Below are 7,259 nucleotides of genomic sequence, written 5' to 3'. Positions count from 1 at the left end.
GCAAGAGCAATTTTGCTCTGCACCTTCTGCCATTTCTCACTGGTTGAAGCCAATGCTCTTCACCAAATTAGCTACAAAGATTTCCAGGCGGATTTTCAGCCGGTGTGAATTGCTGCGACTTCTCTGAAGTCTGCGGAGGTTTGTGATCCTATGTCAACCGATAATTTGGCCCCTCGTCTTCAAAAAGGAGTCAAGGCTTATGTCCGTGACAGGGAAAAGTTATTAGGAAGTGAAAATTGCTTCCTTTACTTTTTCTGCTTCTCCTCCTGACAGTAAATAACAGTGCAGAAGAGCACTCATAGGGCTGTGAGAGCAGGAGCTGATAAAAGCAGAAAAAGAAATAGCCAAACACACAACTGCAAAGACAAAAGCAGGAGAGTGGATCAATATTTTACCTCCCGCTGCTCGGGCACGTTGCCCTGGGTGCCCACGCTCTGGGGGAGTTGCAGTGGTGGGACAGAGCTGGAGGAAGAAAAAAAACAGGAGAAAATACAGCTCCAGCCGGGACCCTCAGCATCATGAGATACGGAGGAGAGATGAGAACTTGCAGCAAAGCCCGGCAGCAACGCGGGGTATCCAAGCGACTGCTGAGGATGCTGCCCATGTAATGGCTGAAGGACCTGGACTCAGCTGGGCTCAATACCTCCCTCAGCTCACTTGATGGTGAATTACACGTAGACTGCTCAGGCTCTGCCCACAAGCCTCTAAGGTGTTGCTTTTAATCTATTTCGTTGGACTATTAGGATCTTCTGCTTGCCCAGACCATCAGAGGTGGTGCTGCGACAAGTGGATTCCCTTCTGCTGAAATTAGTTCACTGCTTCAGCCCCAAGACACGGACCAATTCCTGTGTTTGTGGGGAAAAAGCCCTTGATGAGCAGGCCTAAATTACAGGTGTCAAGTGGCGATGGCTGCTGGCTGTTTCCCAAAGCCAGCAGAGGGTGGCAACCCAGCCTCCCAGGCGTGCGGACCCAAACCTGGCTCCTAAGCCCATGAAATGAGCAACGTGCTCCCGAAGGTGCCGAGATATTGTGTGGGAATTAGATAACACGATACGCCCGTACAAATGCAGGTGTCTAGCTTCGCATTCATTGAGGAGGGAGGTGAAAGAAATAGGCGTGACGTTAATGAAAGCACATCACAGAGAGGAGATGAGGCAGGAGGTTACAGGCAGGAAACACCAAGATTTAGAGTTCTCCGACCTTTTCTGTGTCCAGATGCACAAGTGCGTGTGTATGTTTATTTCCCTACACAAGGGTTGTATGTGTCTGTGGAGGATTATACTCTGAAATTGTGTCTAAGAGGCTGAGGTGGCACTGGGGGCCAGAAGATCTCACCCCGGGTGGGAATCTCAGGTGTTAAACGTTAATCTCAGGTGTTAAACGTTAATCTCAGGTGTTAAACGTTAATCTCAGGTGTTAATCCAGTTAAAAGCCAGAGTTCCCTGGTTTTGTTTATACAAGGCAGGGGCCAATGTCTCTGATTTCCTAGGGAAAAGGAAAAGCTCTGTCAGAGGGAGAGGTAAGTAAAAATGATGAACAGCTTCTGGATTTTGTGTAGTTGTGTTTGATGGGGACAGGAAAGTGTCCGCACAAGGTGGACATGGAGCTGTTGGAGCGGGGCTAGAGGAGGCCCTGGAGATGCTGGGAGGGCTGGAGCCCCTCTGCTGGGAGGACAGGCTGAGAGAGCTGGGGGGGTTCAGCCTGGAGAAGAGAAGGCTCCGGGGAGACCTTCCAGCCCCTTCCAGGCCCTCAAGGGGCTCCAGGAAAGCTGGGGAGGGACTCTGGAGCAGGGAGGGGAGCCATGGGACGAGGGGGAAGGGTTTTACAGTGCAAGAGGGGAGACTGAGATGAGATGTGAGGCAGAAATTGTTGGCTGTGAGGGCGGTGAGCCCCTGGCCCAGGTTGCCCAGAGAAGCTGTGGCTGCCCCATCCCTGGAGGGGTTCAAGGCCAGGTTGGCCGGGGCTTGGAGCAACCTGGGCTGGTGGGAGGTGTCCCTGCCCAGGGCAGGGGGTGGCACTGGGTGGGCTTCAAGGGCCCTTCCAACCCAAACCATGCTGTGATTCTGTGACAATCATGTCAGTGCCTTCAGATGTGTTGCTGAGGGACATGAGGTAGTGGTGGTTTGGGCAGTGTTGGGTTAATGGTTGGACTTGGTGATCTTGAAGGTCCCTTCCAATTGTGATGATTCTGTGCATAGCTGCCATGAAGAGCTCAGCAAGGGCAGGTGCTGCCGTCCTTCGACTCCCTAAGCAGAGGGTAAGACAAGAAACAACAAATCTGGTTTCTAAGTTGCAGAGCATACAGGCAGCACAGATAATATAACAGGGAGTGATTAAAAAAGCAACGCTTCTACCTAAAACCTACCATTTTCCTGGAAGCCAGCAAAAATCTCTCCAGGTGCGGCTGGTAGAGCCAAAATGGATTTTCTTTTCAGAAAAGATGAGGACAAATAGCAGGGCACAGGGCTGCCCAAACACCGAACCGGCCGCCCCTGCCGGGCTCCGGACTTGGCTCCATGACGGGACTGTGAGCGCGGCTCTTCGCAGCCCCCCGGCTGAGGGGGAGCCGGAGCCGGCCCTCATCGAAGGAGGAGGAAAGGCTCTCTTTGACGTCAATGAGAATTAAATCGAATCCCTGGAAAGGATCCAAGATGAAAGTGAGTGAATAATTCACAACCGATAATTTATGCAGAAAATGTAGTTTCTTTTCCTACTCGAGGCTTGTCTGTAAAAAAAATGGAAAAGATTACTTCAGCTGTGTTTGTTGTTTGAATGTGTTCAATTAAGCTGAGTGAGGCTTTGAATCTCAGGTCTATTTTATGGTTTGGTTGTATATAGTTTATACATCTGATACTTAATTTTCAGATGACCTCGCCTGCTTTGGTCAGGGACGAATTAGCTGAACTGTGTCGCGATGCTGGTTTTTGCGCCCTGATTGAAGGGAATAATACTTGCAGGGCTTGACCCAAATCTCTTTTTCATCTCTTGCTCTTGGATTAAGCCCATGATCGCGAAGAGGCTTGAAGAAATACTTGTCGTAGATGCTTAAGACGTTCAAGAAAAGGAAGAGACAAGAGGAACTGGGAAATTTTAGTAAACACTGAACATTTTCGGCACCATTTCAGAGTCATTTGGAGCATCTGAGGTTTCCTGAGGATGAGCCTTCTGCGACGGGTCCTGCCTTGCTGAAAAATGAGGCAGTGGGTCTGCCTGGTGAGCGGCGGGGGAGAGGGGCTGCACTCAAACAGCCTTTCCTAGAGGGGAAAAAAACCAACAACAACCACCCCCACACATTTAAGTCAGCCTTGCACCTGTGCTACGGTCTTATTAAATTTGGGTAGGTAATAAGCAAAGGGTCTAATTCTGTTGAGGCAGCTCTGTGTCCTCAAACCAGGGCACACGACACCCCAAAGGAACGATGAGTGAGTTTAAGCAGGCCACCAATAATTAGGCCTGTGAGACTTGAGAAGACTTTAAAGAAACTATAATTATTCTTTATAAATTTTAATAAATGATTTATTTTTTTTTTTAAAAGAGAAAACTTACTTGTAATTAAAAAAAAATAATAATATTTGCGTATTTAGAGAGCAGGCGGGTTGCGTGAGGGCGGGGGGGGGAAGGAAGCACGTCGATCGCCAGCGGTGACAGCTCGCCCCGAGCAGGGGACAATCGCTGCTGTAAAATGCTGGCAGCAGCTCGGTCCGTCCGGAGCGGGGAGCCAGCAATTGCAGACGGTTTTCATCTTCCCGTCCTGAAAGATCTGAGTTGCTGCCAGGTTTAGAAGATGAATTTAAAAGGTTGTCGTTGGTATGGCCTGTGCCAGTACAGGTAAACGTGTCCTCGCAGCCGGGCTCGGGCTGGAAGCGGCTGTTCCCGGTCCCGGGGAGCTGTGAGGCATCTCTCCTGCCTTTGCAAAGGCAAAACTCAGTGCTTACAGCAGAATTAACTATTTTGGGGGGTTGGTTTTTGGGTTGGTTTTTTTTTTTGTGTTGTTTTTTAATCCTGAAGTACATGCTTTACCCGGTCCTTAAGGGCATCCCAGTTCTTCCATCTCTGCCGTGTTCAGCCGTCCGCAGGCGCTCCTCTCGGTGCCGGGGCCACAGATTGCAATGCCCAGTTCAATGGGAGCCAAGACCTGAGGTCTCTGAGGAGCTTCGTTAGTGACCCCTCTGCAGCCAGCCATCCCTCTGCTGCCATGCTGCTTATTTTGTCCTTGAAGTCCATGTCCACCCCACCAGCCCCGCACTGATCCTGCCCTCCCCAGCTGACTGCGGGGCTTGGTTACATGTCACGGTCTGTCCGTTCTCTGCTCCTGTTGGGCCTTTCCGGGCACTTAAGGGACTTGGTGTTCATACACCTTTATTTTTAGTGTGGAAGACGATGTGATGTGTCACGGTGGGGCCGTTTATGCTGAGCTAGAGACGGGGTAGCAATCACCGGCGTTTCAGGAGGGACCTCCAAATTCTGCTCCTGCGAATTGCCTACTTATGCTCAGCTCCGACTCTTCAAAGTATTTTCTCTTTTCCTTTTGTCAGGGAAATAAATGTAATCACCAAGGTGCTGTTCTAAAATGTACTGCTCGTTTTACGTAACCTATCGCATTAATTAACATTCATCTGAGCAGGCCTAGGTGTGGTGGGGAGAATAATAGAGTTCTTATAATCAGTCTTCTGGGAAAAAGATATCACAATTCCAGCGCGTGAATACTGTTTCATCCATTGAAAAATATTCCCCTGTTCCCTCATCAAGAGCGGAGTGAAAAAGAGAAAGAAGAAGGATGGTCAGATTACAGCTGCTTCTAATTCAAATGCGAAGACTCTTCATGGCACTGAATATTTTGAACAGAAAGCGCCTGCAGCGTTGGGCTTCGCCAGACGAAGGAACTTCTTATCTCCGAGGAATATATTCCTTTGGTTTAGCATAGCTGGTGTTCCAGTAACGTGGCAGATTTAAAAATTCCCCGCTCCACATCTGTGGGACTCTGACAAGTGATGAACAGAGAAAGGAGCGTTTCATTAGGACATTCACATTTTTATGCCGAGCTATCGGTTTTGGTCTATCTAGAGATGAATGAGGAGCTGATGTTTGGGGCGCTGCTGGTACTAATTATACACCACTCCAAATTACGCAGGAGCGAGAACGGACGGGAATAGACATCTGCACTGTGCAAACCCACTTCTGTCGCACTCGATCCTCTGACGCTGGATCTTGTCCTTATGTTCTGGGTGGAGGAGGTCTGGGGGAGACGTTGCGTGACCGTGAAGGAATGGGAACTGCAGCCGGGGCTGTCGGGACCCTCCCTGTGGCCCATCCATGTCCCAGTTCACCGCTGTGCAAGGAACAACGGGACATGAAGTCGGAACATGGCAAAAGCTAAGGAACAGGAGGAAAAAGGCTGGTGGGTGATGGAGCCATGCCTCTCCTTCGGCACGGAGCCGAGGGCAGGGGCGGGCAGCTGCCAGGTTCAAGAGTTTTCTCTTCGTTCCTGCAGACGCACCAAACTGTGGGGGAATCCGAGAGGTACCACGCTCCAGCGGGGTCCGAGACCCGAGGAGCTGAGGGGAAAATGAACCCGCGGCAATCCCAGCCAAGGGCGTCTCTGCCATCCCGAAGGGCTGACGGAGCCTCAGGTAGGAGAACGCGTTGTGACAGCAACATCGGGGACAGATCCGGGGGGGGATCCAGAAGGATAATCTTGATGGCAACTACCATGCAGCAGGCAATGGGAGCTGCGGAGTTTTGGGAGGCACACGATGCTTTGGACACGACTTGGATTAAAAAGTGCTAAAACAAGACGGGCAGAAAAGAATGGGGAGTGACATCAAAAAGAATCACGTGCTGGGAGAAGCCGGTCAAACCAGAGAAGGGCTCAGGGTTTGGAAGACAATGCAAGAGCTGCGATGGATTATGCCACATGAAATCAGGACAAACACTAAGCAGGAACGAAATGAGGACAGCACCAAGGGTTCAGGCCAATTATTCAGGGAAGTGTGGGCATAATTGCAAGGGGTAATGGACTGTTGGCTGGGAAGTGCAGGGTCATTTATTAAGCCCAGCCTGGGCGCCAGTGCGAGGACCTGCGCGGGATGTGCCACAGCGCTCCATCGGCCACAAAAGAAAAGGAAGGAGGATCCATGGGTGGCAAACTGGGAGAACTCAATGCCAGTCGTGGTGACTTCTCGGTATTAAAGAAAGTGAGACAAAATGAAATAGTGACCACAGTTTCTAATTATCCCCGTGAAGAGTAGACTTGGCAAGTTGGTAAGGTGTGGGGAAAGGAGCCGAGGTGGAGCAGCAAGAGAGCAATGTGAAATGAGTTATTCGTCAGAAACGTTTCTCACACAAAGCAAACTTTATAAAATGCTCCACAGGTGGTTTCTCTCTCCATGGGGAGGTGCCACTCCTTTTAACGCAGCTCGTTTTGCACGTGACGAGGGCGGCGATGATGCCCCCCTTGCTGGCTGCAGGCTGCCTCTTGCAGAAGGACTTGCCCTCCTCTCCTTCCCGCAGGTGGGACGGGTGCTGGGGCACCAGCCACCCTCTCCTCCCACACCGGGTCTCTGACCATCGCTGGCTACTGCACGGGATAAGGATGTCCCACGTTTGTAGCGGGATCATGAGCGATCACTCATCTTGAGGACTGACCGTGGCTTCCTTCATAAAGCTCCAACAGCTGGAAGCGTACGTGATTTCTCCATGGGCTGCAGGTGCTGGGAGCTGTTTTCAATGCCTGAAAGTATTCGTCGCATTTGCCAGCGCACCCATCTTTCACGCTTCCGGGAAAAAAGCATGATATATGCGATGCTATAGAAGATATTGAGTCCTACGCAGATGATGGTTTGGCCTGGGACCCAGCAGCTGAGCAGACAGAACCTTCCTTCCACTTTGGGGAGGAGCGGGAGCGCAGGCGCCTGCAGCTAACGAACCGCAGCTCAGCAAGAGCCTGATGAAAGTTGCACCTCGACTAACAACACACAGCGTGAGACCGCGGAGCAGGGAAACCTGATTCTCCTCATTCTCCCTCACCTGTTCTTTGCTCTCACAAGCATCAGGATGTGTGTGACCAGCTGGGTTGGCCAAGACGGTGTGTGGGGACACATAGGACAGGGGGTACCAGCTATGGAGACCTCACCAAGGGTCCACTCTGGGTTCTGCCTGCCTGGAGACACTGGGCTGGTCTTTGGGAGGGTCTCCTGTACCCTTCAAGAGTTGTGACCGTTTGTACCTCATTCTGCTGCCATCCTGCAGACACGGATGGG

The 7,259-nt window shown here is 51.0% G+C and overlaps 1 long non-coding RNA gene across 1 annotated transcript; it reads left to right on the top strand.

The window, feature by feature from the left end:
• Positions 1–912: 912 nt before the first annotated feature.
• On the top strand, positions 913–3,465 carry LOC134519693 (uncharacterized). Its single transcript, XR_010072278.1, has 3 exons — positions 913–1,519; positions 2,167–2,257; positions 2,436–3,465. It is a non-coding gene; the product is annotated as an uncharacterized LOC134519693 (long non-coding RNA).
• Positions 3,466–7,259: the final 3,794 nt, after the last annotated feature.

This window comes from Chroicocephalus ridibundus, chromosome 8, assembly GCF_963924245.1.
Source record: "Chroicocephalus ridibundus chromosome 8, bChrRid1.1, whole genome shotgun sequence".
Taxonomy (NCBI): Eukaryota; Metazoa; Chordata; class Aves; order Charadriiformes; family Laridae; genus Chroicocephalus; species Chroicocephalus ridibundus.
Note: the sequence above shows the minus strand (reverse complement) of the source record. Positions and strands in the feature narration are given on the sequence as shown.